General features: G+C 40.5%; 1 protein-coding gene across 1 annotated transcript in view; it reads left to right on the top strand.

Annotated features, from left to right (window-relative positions):
- The first annotated feature begins 10,600 nt into the window (after positions 1 to 10,600).
- GUCY1A1 (guanylate cyclase 1 soluble subunit alpha 1) overlaps positions 10,601 to 14,069 on the top strand; it is a 40,170-nt gene continuing 36,701 nt past the window's right edge. The window contains exon 1 of the mRNA XM_049793651.1: positions 10,601 to 10,732. The gene's annotated coding sequence lies outside the window, so the exon portion shown is untranslated. The remainder of the gene's footprint in view (positions 10,733 to 14,069) is intronic.

The raw sequence follows: 14,069 nt of genomic DNA, 5'->3' as shown, positions 1-14,069 counted from the left end.
TAACCAAAATAGATTTAAAGCACATGGAGGAAACCTGACCCCTGCTTAGAATGTCTTACGCATATGAATTGTCTCATCTTGAGACCTCTTTGTTATTGTGAGCTCTGCGATTACATTAAGATTAAAAGAAAGGAAGCAATGCAATAAAAACTCAGTTTTGACAACTCTAAAACTGTGGCTGCTAGGAAAAAAAAATTATTACAGTAGATTTTCAATTTTTCAGCTCATTCCTGAAAGCAGCAAGCAGATAATTTTTTTACCCATGAACATTTATAAGCAGTTACAAATAATCCACTCACTATGGACTTGGTCAGAAACTGGATTGACTATCTGTGCAGGTGAGTAAACAACAAAAACCTGGCTACTGGAAGTGTACACTATATGAACAGGAAGAGCAGATTTTGTCATGCTTTTTCCGGAGTGTAGGAAAGGATTGGGAATATACTATTTAAATGATAATCTGATTCTAGACACGTTTCCACCACTCACAGATAGGGTGGCTTGTAAGGTTGTCTAGTTCAATCTTATGTTAACTAGGAAAACTCAACTAGTAGTTACAAAGAACTTAAAAATGCAAGCAAATGGTACAAATTAAACATAGAATATCTGGGTAAAAAAGAAGTGGATGAAAATTCTCAACCTATTAGTACACAATCAAAACCCATCGACACAATAATCTCTTCCAACAGCACCAGCTCCAAACAGTCCAGATCTGAGTGTAAAGTGTGGCCATTCTGTGTACTAAGACAAATTTTGTGCTCAAAGTCAGCATATACCAACTGTAAAAATTTATTCCAATATGGTAGTTCTGACACTTCGACTGATCCCTGATTCCTGTAATTTTGTAACAAGGTGGTTAATATTGAGTATAATTTAAATCAGCCTTTAGGCTCTATATGTTGACTTTCAGGAAATTACAGTGCATTTTACTTTGTAAATGTGATACAAAAATGTATACTCATCCAAGAATTACTTGCTTGTGGTTGAGGAGATATCAGAGGGAGTGAAAAATAGTAGGCTTGTAAAGCCCATGGCTTCCCATTTGGAAAGGTTAACATCAGGTTCATTTTATGTTGCCTGCCCATACCTCTTCTCATATGCTTTCAGCAGCCCACTCTTTTATCAGAATTTTAACTTTTTTGGAAAGTGCAGAATTATTTTCTTGTTTTAGGCAAATGGCATTCAAGACATATGCATTTGTAGATTTGAATAAAATGAAACTTTTATGGTTTTATTACATTTGAAGTTAAATTACATATTAAAACCTGAAATATTAAAAATTAAATCACTGTCAAGGTTATGTTGCCGTTCCTACCTGCAGCTATTCAAATAGATGAGCCACCGCCTCCAGAACCTCTAAAGTGATTCTTCATTCTAAAGCTTACTAAATTAAGCATTTTTCATAGAAAGGATGGCAGGTAAACAATCTTTGCGAATCTTTTCTCCCTGGTCCTGAAACATTTTTCCTTATTTGGATATGTGCTGGAAAGGTCTATTAATAAGTCTTTCAACTAAAAAATCAAACTGAAGGAGACCAGGACAGACCAGGGTCATGAAACTATCTTTAACTTCACCAACACCTTTTTTTTTATTTTGCCTTGGCTTTTGATTGTTTGTTTTGTGGTGTGTTTGTGTTTTTCCTAATCAGGAAAGATTCTGAGGTTAGGAAAGCATTTATAAAGAGACAAGCTTTCACATACCACCTACAAATGATACTAATTAAGCTACAATGTTATTTATATAGTGCCTTGCTAACTGAAAAATCCATAACTTTGTAAATAGCTTAGTCCATGGTGATGGTGCCTATGATAATTATAGAGTGGACTTATTCCCCTGGGGGGAAGATCAGCCAACTTCGCAGCCTCGTTTACCTAGCCAGACACCTAACCACACTGTAAACAGAACAAACCCTTACAGAATACCCAACAGAAGGTCTTTCCATCCTCCACGTTTTCACTTTAAAAACAGGTTTTAAAGTGAAGATTTTTTTAAATTCAGGTTCGAGGTAAAGGAGCTGCGGTTCTGTTACAAAAAATGTCACAGGGTGATCCTGGTGGCAGCATCTGGGTGTGCAGGAGGAAAGTGAACGTTGGTGCATGAGTCTGTAAGACCACGCATGTGCTTTGTGTTTTCCTGGTTGCTAGTGTAGAGCACATAATTTGAAAATATTACAAACATAATAAAATGTACTTTTCACCTCACCTTCTTAATGTTTTTCACCTAAGGAGCTACCTCAAGAAAGTCACGTTAAATGTAATGGTACTAAATAAGTATGAGGGGACGTGATGAGGCTTGCAACAGGTGCATATGATCTTTACTATTTGAGGAAGAATGCCTTTTAGTCTGCTGGCTGAAGGATATTTTTACTTCCATTTCAAGGATGCACGATCCATCTGTGCAAAACTCTTCTAACATAGAGCTCTAACTTCCAGGACCTTTTTCACATCAAACTAGTTATAGGGCTGGCAGTATCAAAACACATTTTTGAAGCTTTTTAATTTCTCCCCATTAACTTTATGAGCAGCAGTTTGGACCATACAAGCCTAGGCAGTGCAGGAACATATTTTTACTATTGACTATCTTGCAGCAAGTGCAGTTGCACTTGGTGTAACCTAGCAGTGGAAATTTTCATAGAACAGCTAATGTGTATAGAATTTGAAATTCAGAGGCAAAAAGAATAAAATCACTCAAGTGATGCTGCTCTCCTATTACTATCCACATTTTTTAATACTTACGTAATTTTTTATCTTTTGCCAGGTAGCTCTTCTTCTGGCTTTTAGGAACTTGGCTTCTTTTCTCTTTTCCTTATTCTGGTTCTAGTCATTATATTAAGTCAATTTCAGACTTCTTTCTTTTGTTGTCTTATTATCATATTTAGTTATTCAAAACTGAGAGCCTAAGTATTACTTTGTACTGATTTTATACAAAGAATCTACTCCAAGACTTATTCCATTGGAAAGGTCTACAGAACAAAAGGAGTGTCAGGCTCATTATAGGACAATGTGCACTACAAAGAACTAATTCTTTGTGATGAATACAAGTGTGAGGTGAAGGGAAAATGACAAACGTTCGTGCCTAACATAAAACAGAAGGTTTCTGCTGAGATGTGGGACATATTAAAAATGACTTTAGGAATTTTCAGAATGAGGGAAAGATACACATATATGGGGGGGGGGGGGGCAGGGAGAAATCAACATTTTGTTTTGTAGAAAATCATAGCTTAATGGGTTTAATGTGTCAAATTCAGGTGATAATATACTTTCATCTGTAGTCAGTCTTGAACTAATTAATATGTGGTGGTTCTTACACCATCAGTGCTCAACTGACATAATGCATTGGGCTTCATAAAGATTACTGGAAAAACTTTTTTTCCTGGTGTTATTTCATAGAAAGTGCTCTGCTGCCGCCACAGAGGGAGGCAGGAGGCAGTTCCTTTGTCAGTTCTCCGTAAGCCATTCGATTTCTATCTCCCTACAATAAATATGTTATTCCTTACCAGAAAATGAAAATGAAGAAGCAATGAAAGAAGCAATGAAAGAGGAAAGTTACCTGTCAGTGGCCTGCACTATTGCTGGGAAGTAAAAGAGGGAAAAAAAAAGGGATGGATGAATTGGACGGGGGTGGGAGCAGGGAAAAAAGGGAAAAAAGGAAAAATCTGACAGAGAGGAAGAAAAGGAAAGATCTGACAGGGAGGAGGACGAAAACTACAGGAAACTCCTTGAGTCTGCAGTTACATTTGCTTGAGTGCTCCCAGAGAATAAAACAGGACTGCCTGCATGTGCAAAGTCCACATGAGAAGTCCTGTGAGAAAGAGGTTCCATCTTTGGTATTTTTCTCAGAAAGAATAACCTGAAAAAAGATTGAATTATTGTTTTTTTCTCCATATGAATTTTGAGCTAGGTTTCCATTATCTAGCCATGATTTCTCTGACTAGATGAATTGAGGTTAATGAGGTCACTGTAGCTCAGTATTTATTTGCATTTACTAAAATTAAACAACACAGTTTAATGGGGCGGGGAGGGGGAGGGTTTTCATGCTTTTTCTGATGAATTAGAAAGCCAACTCCAATCAGTTCTTTGCAGTATGATAAGCCTATTCAAAATTTCCAGAATTCAGTAACAATTGCTGAGAGCTGGATTCTGCTGATGATAATACCTTTGCTCTGTAAGTAGCCCATTCATTCTAACTCCATGCGAACCAAGCTAAGAGGTTTCAAACTAAAATGATCCAGGAACACACTGAAAACAAGAAACCCTACCTTGTTTACAGTATGGTCAGTAAGTTTTGCCATGGTAGGCAATTAGAATAAAAGAGAAACTTTTATCTATACAAACCAGTGTTTGCAAAACTGAGGTCAACCTAATTTTATTTGCAAATGATGCTCTTGCTTTCTCCGCAATGATGATTCAGTACTGTGTTCCATTTTCTTTTGACACAAAAGGATTTCTGGGATAAAGACCCTCTAAACTACTCATGATAGTTTCCCACAAAATCAAGAGTGGATCCCAATGTCTGCAAAACAGTATCCAAAAGAGAAGCTTCATTAATTCACACAAGAATGTTTTCATAAATGATTATATCTACAGAAAATTGAGATATTATGTGTATAGGAAGTTGGATCTTAGCATATATTTGTACTCTCATGGCATCCAAACATGTGAAAAATGACTGGAACCCATTGTACTTGACACAATGCAAACAGAATCTCCTTAACAAAAAGCGAATGAGTAATTTTTATAATGATGCAATTATGGAATTTTATCTAATTTAGAAGATCAGAGATTGAAATATTGAATGAGAACTACTGTTATGCACAAGAATAATGCTTATTTTCAATAATGCTAAGACAGCAGATAAAATGAGCACCTCAGATGTGATTGCCAACTTGTGCACAGGGTTTTTTTCTTACATTATTTTAACAGCTGAATTAAGCTGATATTCAGAGACTGTGGAGAAAGGGTGGCATTACAGCAGTGGACTACCATACATAAAAGAAACGTTTCTCAAAACTGAGCAGTTTAGAAATAAATATATTTTCTGTATAACTGACTTACAGTATCAGTGAAAGGCTGTTGAATAGCAGAGCAATCAGTTTGGAATGGCTTCATTGTCTCAGCACAAGTTCTCCACCACTGTCTAACATAGTTGTGTCTTTCTTAGCTGCAAGAAGTGCATTGAACAGACGAATAATCCAATCTTTATATATCAAGAAATAACAAAACTTTTGGCAGAGTTGAATTCCCATACCTACAGGAATCAATTCACTAATCTGAAGATAAAATGTGAAAAAGGCTAAAAATTATTGCAGCATAAATGCACTTGATGGTTGGTGTTTGCTCCCTGCACTCCTAATTCCCTGAGTCCTGTGCTGCCTTTGGGAGCACTCCGCAGCTGCTGCACTGCGGCCTGCCTGCCTGCCTAGGCTTCCTTTGAATGGAAATCAAGGCACAATGGAAAAGAATGCATTTACAGTGCTCGTCCAAGAGAAAGTCAGGGTGTCATTGGGGCATGCACCTGGAGCAGGGAGCTGACAAATTATTCCGGATCACACAGCATAGGCATAGCCAATGTTTAGTAGAAGGTATGACAAAGATTTCATAACAACTCGCTCGGGACAGGAAGGATGCCATAACAATTTAAATTAGAGGAGGATGCAAAGAGTTTGCAATTACCCAAGCTGGAAGCTGTATTTAAAGTTGAAAGCTTCCTAAATATGACGTCAGAAATGAAACAAGTTTATCCTCTGGCCAAGTATCACTGCTTCCTTGTCTAAAAAGAGGTATTATTACTTGATCAGTACAAACAAGCATTACACCCGTCTTCCAACTGAAAATAAGAATGTTGGGCAAGAAAGCAAATCCAACAGGCAGGAAGATGTTCCCACAGGAAGTCTGACTACCTGTAACTTCCAATGAAGATGAACACTGAGAATCCTATTTATCTGTTAGAACCTTTGTGATATTTCTGTCACTCTCCATGGTAAATCACCATAAGAACTTCACAAAATTGTCTTTCTGTACAAGATACAGACATATTGTCAGGAGACACACAGTAAATCTAGCCTGCCCCTCAGGAAACAGCAATTTACCAAGAAATCTTGCAACAACAATGAAAATCCTTTTGCTCCTCAGAAATCTTGTGTTCAGGACAGCTTGCTTGCATCTGTATGAAGTCTAAGAAAGAATGGGGAACCTGTGCTTTTATTCATTCATTGAAACAAAATCCTTCTTCAAGGCAGACTTGAAACTCTGCACAAAACTTTCTTTGGTGAAAACGTAGACATTACTCCTGATAAATGCTCAGATCTGACTGACCAAAGATGAGTAAGAATATGACATGTACTATTTGAAAAGGAGTCTTTCAGTGGAAAAGGGCAAAGGAAAAACATGTTAATATTGGTAATCTTTTGAAATGTGGTATATTTCCAAGCAGCAAGACACATGTTCCCGAGGAAGGTAATTATGAACTTTAAGGATAAGTAATTTCTAACTGAGATGATTTAACATTGTCCAGAAAGGGACAAATTGAGGTACATGAGGATAAATCACTGAAACCTTCTCTGATTTTGATATAATCTTAATAAGTCCAGTAGACGTCTTCAGGCACATCAGTGGTAGTACATTTTCCACAGTGTTTTCAACTCCCTATAGCAAGAACAAGTGAAGCAATAAAAGAATACTAACCAGGTGGCAGAGGTATCCAAACCCCACAGTTAATCTCAGTTCACATGCATTTTAGATAGTGCAAAATTAAATTAACTTTTTCAGTTTGCAGCACACCTTTTGGCACTTAGACTGATCTTAGAAGCCTCTTAAAAAGACACAGTGTATGATACAGGTTTTTTTAGGTTTTCGTATTCTCATCTGCCTTCAGGAATAATTGTCATTTCTCGCTCTGTAAAACCTAATTTGATTACTAGTGCCATGGATCAGGTGACTGTCACCTTTCTGTGTCATGTGCACCTCCTCTGCACTGGAATGAAAAGCTAATGTGTTCCTCATGTGAGTCTCCAATAAATGTCATTGAATGGCAATACTGAGAATGTATCATCATGGAGTGGAGTAGAAATTAAAATCACAAACAAGGAACATTATGCAAAACAAAATCAAAGCTACAAAGCCACGCATTATAGTTAAGGCAAGGATTAAGTTTGCCCATGCCTTGAAAAAGACGCACAGCATAGCCACATCACTCCTGGGTTCAATAATCCACAAACTAGAGGCGAACGGAGCCAGGGAGTCCATGAGGACTCTGGCTGACCAGATTCAATTCAAAAGCTGAAAACCTGAATGAGGGTAGTACTACACCTAAATGGACTACTAACTGGAGCACTGCACAGTTCCAACAATGCTATTTCTAGTGTCAGTGATAAATGCAAATAATATCATTTGGTCTGCAATAAACATTATACAGCTTGCATTAGGAAGAGCACAGCAAACAGGTGGAGGAAGGCAATGCTTCCCTTCTACTCAGCACTGGTTAAACACGTCTGGAGTGCTGGGTCTAGGTCTGGGCTCCCCAGTAGAAGAGAGACATGGAGAGAGAGTCCAGTAGAGAGTCCAGCAAAAGGCTGCTAAGATGATTAAGCGACAGCAGCGCCTGACATAGGAGGAGAGCTGGAGACAGCTGTGACTGTTCAGCCTAGAGAAGAGGAGGCTTGGGGAGATCTTAGCCACGTGAATAAATGTCTGATGGCAGAGAAAAAGAATAGGGAGCTGGGCTTTTCTCAGTGGTGTCCATGAAAAGACAGGAGGCTGTGGGCAGAAACCGAAATACAGGAAATCCCATTTAAACACTTGCTGTGAGGGCTGTCAAACACTGCAACATGTCGCCTACAGAGGTTAAGGAGTCCTCATCCTTGCAGGTACTAAAAACCTGCCTGGACACTGCCCTGAAAGATGTGCTGTAGTTGACTCGACCCTGCTTTGAGCCGCAGGTTGGGACTAGCTGAAGTCCAGGGGTGCCCTCCAACCTCAGTCTTTCTGCAGTTCTGTGATCTGCCAGCATCTCCAGCCCCACAGTGCTGGTGCCTGAAGCCATCAAGGCTGAGCCATCAGCTGCTCAGTACCACAGCTCTGGGCTGCAGCTTACTGTATTTTCAGAAATTTCAGTTGCCACGGGGGAGATGATAAATTTGAGAGATGCTTCTTTGAAGACATCTGATTTTGAGAACTTGATTTAAATACAGCAGATGCCAGTAAATGGCAGTTGAGGAGTGCTAATTATGCTCTGAATGATGATGCCCTTATATTTGATTATACATATATCTTAGCATCATTACATATAATATAATCTTTCTATTTTATTGGTCAAAAAGAGACCTTTAATTTAAAGAAGAAACTGAAGAAAATGTAGCCATTTTTAGGCGTGACATAAGTGTTTCTTGATGGAAACGTGTTATATTTCTGGTATTTATAGGATCTTATGGAAGAAATTTATCTAATCTGATTTTGTTTAGAGAACTAACTTTTCAATGGCTATAGTAAAATGAATAGTGCCTTATATTAATATTTCAATTAATATAATTTGAAATATTCTTTTCTTCTTCCAAATACTCACTGCAAAGATCTTACTTATAAGCACTTTCTTTGTTTTTTATTTTATTTGCAAGTTTGCAAGTCATTACTAATATGCACATAGCGATTGATGTGATAAGGACCAAGAGTGGCTTTTCAAGAACTCTGGGAGACCTTTGGGTGCTGACGATCCAGTTACTCACTAAATGTCCAAATTCACCTTTGTTGCCTAGCATTAATTTGTCACACTGGGCACAGCAGGTTTACGCTGCAGAGATCATAAAATCTAAATTAGCACAGAGCATCCTGGAACAGGCATTCTCTGTGCAACAGAAGCTCTTACTCCTTTTTGGTACAGCAACTTGATAATGGAATTCATTTATATCAGTTGCTCAGAAGCTGGTTCTGCCTTTTTTTTTTTTTTTTTTTACAGAAAAAGCTGGTTCCTTGAGGCAAGAAAAGTGAGACTAAACAGAACAGCAAGAGTTAGGGTAGTTTGCAGGTGAGGGCAAACATTAGCAAGACTGCATCTTGCCTTGAGACTAATCTTTGTTTCTGAAGGCAAGAGACTGCATCAATACATTCTCTATATTAATACAGTAATTTTCTGAGGTACACAATGTCTTAGACTATTTAGCACTCAATTAAGCTTCACATTGCTTGTCAATAACTTCAGAAATGGCAACAAAATGGGCTTTGGCAGATTATTTTCAGCTGACTAACCAGTGGTTGAAGGAACTCATCAGTTCTTTAGCTGTCAGGTTTGTCTTCTTTTAACACTGCAGGGAGGAAGGCATGGTGTGAAGCAGATATTTTTATTAAACGGTTTTTGAGTTCTGACAGTCAAGGAGGCAACAAAACATTCGTGCCTTGAGCTTTGATACCCTCTCTTGTGCAAAGCTGGTCTGTTCAAAACAACTTGGAGATGTGCTGCTTTTGGTTTGGTTGATTTTGACTCTCTCTTCCGTGCTAGCTTGTTAAGCTACGACAGTGAGCTACAAGACCTTCCTTCTCTTGCCGTGTAGGTATGGTGCTCTTCCAGACTCATCCTTCAGCTTACAACAGCTCTTTTTCTGGGTGAAACATTCTGTGTGCTTCCATGTGACTTGATAAGGCAACTAGTCCTACTGTGAGGTCATTCACTGTTAATTGTCTAAGTCCAACCAAATAACTATTTCTGACCCTGGGCTTCCCAAAAACCACCCAATGTTTTCGCAGTGAAAATACTATGAATACGCTAAGGTATTTGCGAAGATTTAAGAACCGCTGAGCTGTCGTACTCTTTCGATGGCGACGTGCAAGAATTAAGAGTATGGTTTCAGACCTGGGCAACTCTGCAAAAAGTGTTTTATGAATTCGTGTTCTAAATCGAACTTGGCTCTCCGATATTCCAAAGCTGTTTGAATGGTTTCTGTTTACTGTGCTTATTTGGAAAGGTATTGTTTCCCTTCTGTCATTGCGTAGCTGTCCGTTTCAAGAGCCGTGCACTCCAAAGCTACGGTAAAACCGTACGTGTTCTAGATTGCACAGAGCATCACCGGCAACAAGTAAATCAAAGGCGCCGTAGAAGCCGTGCACATCAAACAAACACGGTAGCCCACGATTTTCGAGCTGAGGAGTATTTGGAAGGCTACTTGTGCGGGTAGGACACTATCGGTAACCAGAACGTCGTGCCGCCCCTGGTGACACCGGTTCCCACCCGCGCGCAAGCCGACTCTGCGCAAGCTGACGCTTCCCGAAATCTTAATTCCTGCGGTGCTGCACGGAGCCGGGGAAACACGCACCCCCGGTGCGGCAGCGGGGGGCGGCGGGCCCCCACACGCCCTCTCCGAGGCCCGGCTGAAGCCCCGCGCCACCAAGCGAACGCCGCGCACGGCGCTCGCCGTGCCACCGGCGCTCGGCGGGGCGCGGCCGGCGGCGACCGGGCCGCGCTGCCGGGGCGGCGGGGGGGGGGGGGGGGGGAGGGGGCAGCGCGCCTCCTCCACGGCCGCCGCCGCCGCCGCCCACCGCCGCGGCCCGGGGCCGCCCGCCCCGGCCCTGATTGGGCCGGCGGGGAGGCCCCTCCCGCCGGGCCCCCGCCCGCCCGCCCGGGCGGCCCCGCCGCCGCGCCGCGCCCGCTCCCCAAATACACCTTTGCGGCGCCGGGGATCGGCAGCGGCGCTTTGCCCAGAGCCCCTCCGCGGGGCTGCGCGGCCGCGGGCAGCCCCCGCGCCATGGTGAGTGAGGGAGCGAGTGAGCGAGCGGCGTCTGGGGCGGGGCGCGGAGCGGAGCGGAGCGGGGCGCGGAGGGGAGCGGAGAGGAGCGGCGAGGCGCGGCGGGGACCCTGGACAGCGCTGGGACGGGGCGCCCGGCCGTGCCCGCGGGGAGCGGGGCGCTCCGGGCAGGGCCGGGGCCGGGGCCGGGGCCGGGGTCGGGGGCGGGGCGGGTCTCTCGCCCGGCCGGGCGGTGTGGGGCTGAGCCCCGGGATCGGGCGGGGGGGGGGGGGGTGTGCGGGCGGCCCCCTCCCCTCGGCAGCCCCGGCCCCGTTCGCACCGTGCCCCCGGCCAAATACGGTCTTGAGCGAAAGGTGCAGCGACTCGGGGCTGGAAGCGACCAGGGAGCTCGCTGAGGTCTTCAGCCACAAGGGGTACTTGGGCGGCCTTTGTGCATTGTGAGGCTTTCTAAGAATTTGCTAACGGCTAGTGCCCGTCAAGCTAATTAAACCCATTCAGACTAGTTTTACTGCGTTATACTTCGGTAAGGTTTCTTATCTGGTTTTCAGAGTAATTCACATCATTGCGCTTCATCAGTTAGACACGAACCTGATACTTAATCACATACTTGATGTTCCAACAATAACTTCAGTTTTGCATTTGTTATTCCAGTCCTTCTTTTTTCTAGGAAGAATAAATGAAACCCCAAACTGTGGTGTATTCATTATGATGGGCGTTTTACTTTTTCAGTCGGTTTTCTTAGCTCCACTATTCTTTATATGTTTTTCAAGACTTCAGGCTTGTAATTCCTTTTCTGAGTGGTGATTGTTTCTGTGCCTAAAGTTCAGAGACTATTACTAGCCTAGGCGTAGTAGTCCCTTTATAAAATCATCTCTATGTATAAACATGAGACACTTGAAAAGTTTTTATCTCGTATGTAAAGCAGTACTTTATACACCTTATGTACTCCCTCAGGCTTGATCTAACGCTGCTCCTAAAATGGCTCTATTTTCAGAGCTGTTCACTTATTGTGTGTATGTAGTGAGATGGCTTTCTGAGTTCGAAGGATGAATTAACAGGAAAAAAGTCCTAAGCAAGGATGCAGTATTACTAAAAATGAGTATTATGGGGAAGTGAACTGTTTGTAATGCTGTGTTTGGGCTATGCACTTTCACTGAGCTACAGGTTTCACTATGCTGCATACAGGTTGGTCTAAAGAAAGATGGTAAGACATTTGATAGTTGAAATACTAGTAGGAAAAAAGAAATTGTTATTCACTCAGATTTTTCACCGTCAAGTCTCAGAATACGGAGTTACAGAAAAATGTAACAGAGTGATTTTTCATAACAAGTGTAAGAGTTTAATTATCTTTCTATGAATAGAACAAAGTGTTTTACTTATTTGGAAATGGTCTAATCTTACAGTTTTTCCTAAGACAAAACTCCCAATGGAGCCACTCCCTTTTCTTGTAGTTACAATTAAGATGATTTGTTTCCAAACTGCAGAAAGTAGGTGCAAGGAAGCATATGTTTCACATAAATGGGTCTACTGCTTTTCTAGGGTTAGGAACAAAAGGTAGTGACAGCCCATGCTGTAAAGAGATTCCAGTAACAGACTATTTTACATAATCAATCAGAGAAGTTAAGCAATTTATGCAACCAGAGAATGCATGCAAATATGTTGTTACAAATGCAAGCATGGGAAGTTCTTGTTATTGTAGACAAGTTTCTTGCTTGGATTGTGTTGCTCTGGGGCACTACATATGGCCATACATTCTGCAGCTCTGATGACTATTCTCTTTGCCTTGCCAATAGCAAGAACCTTAAATGAACTAGATGATTGTAAAGAAGCATGAGGAATACTGTAATGGTGATACAAAAAACTTCATGTTCCACATTCTCAGAAGAGAAGAGCAATTGCCGAAATCATGCTGATCTAAAGCAGGCAGGAAAAGTAAGGAAGGAGACAGAAGGAAATCACATCTTCAGATCTCTTGGTTGTATTTTTTTTTCCGTGGAATTATGCAGCTTGCAGCTATTATGAGTCATGACCTTGCAAGATCATGAGGAAACATTGGAGGAGAAAGTAAGGAATTTAGTTCTACAGTGGGTTTTTCACCCTTTTTTGACTATCAATAAAGTGGCTCACCATCCCCTCTCCTACTGGTTCACTTACTGAGTATTCACTTAAATTATTCAGTTAAGTTTTTTATGAACCATTAAAAATGAGAAATCAAGTTTATGTCCATAAAAGTAAGTACTAAAGTCTTGTATATTAGTCTTATTCTGATTAATGCTTTCTTTAAAAAAATCTGTCTTTAACCATTCCATTACAGTCTGTTTCAAAACAGATCCCATAGAGAAATCAAAACATAAGTAAGAGTTTATAATAAAATATAATACTCAAAACAGAAGCAGCAGTCAAAATCTGGTTATGTCAAGTAATAAAAGGTAAAATATCACAGCCATTATGAAGATAAATGCCATCCATCTGTTTGAAATTCTAAAAAATACTGACACTCAAAATAAGCAATCCAAGAAGTCAGGGTAGAGTTTGTAGCAAATACAGTTATATTCCTTTTAACTGACATGAGCTGTTAAACCAAAGATGTTTTGAATTTATATCTTACTTAAAAAAAAAATACTCAAGCACCTCAGTAATCTAAGGAAACAAGACACAACATTCTAAATTATCAACAAGGAAATATGTATTAGAAGGTACTGGCCGTATTTTGTATGTACTCTGTAGACAAGCAGCAAGTTTCCTCTTTTTATATGAACTTATTTGTTTAAGAAAAGTTCAGTATAGGTAAAAGGAAGTGTTTTTAAATAGTTATTGGAAACTACAGGACATGTTTTAAGGAATTTGGGGGGTAATGATATTTAGAAATCATTGCATTTCAGCTTGCACATTTTATTAGCAAATGAAAATTGAGCTGTGGATAGCTGCCATTAATTTGAGTTTCTTTGCTGGAGTTCTTTGCACATTTTGCACTATTTGTTTTTTAAAGATCTTTGTTGTCTGTGTCTATTAGAATTCATGGCATTTATTTAGATGCTTAGTGTTGCAATTAAGGTTTTTAGCATTTGAAACTTAAATTAAGCCAAATCTCACATTTGACATTACTTTGAATATTCTTTTCAGCAGTTTTTCAGCATCTGAGATATGGCTTTAATATATATGATATATATTCAGCAAGTCTTGCATGACTAGTTGTACCAGAAGTAGAGATTCAAGTTTATCATTGAACAGATATTATATTTTTAAGTCAGTGTTCAGGGCATAAGTCTTTGTTCAAGAAAGCAACACTGTTCAGGACATAATATTAATATCTATTTAATTTTAAAATTCCAGTAGGATT

The sequence above is a fragment of the Accipiter gentilis genome, chromosome 3 (genome assembly GCF_929443795.1).
Source record: "Accipiter gentilis chromosome 3, bAccGen1.1, whole genome shotgun sequence".
Lineage (NCBI taxonomy): Eukaryota > Metazoa > Chordata > Aves > Accipitriformes > Accipitridae > Astur > Astur gentilis.
Note: the sequence above shows the minus strand (reverse complement) of the source record. Positions and strands in the feature narration are given on the sequence as shown.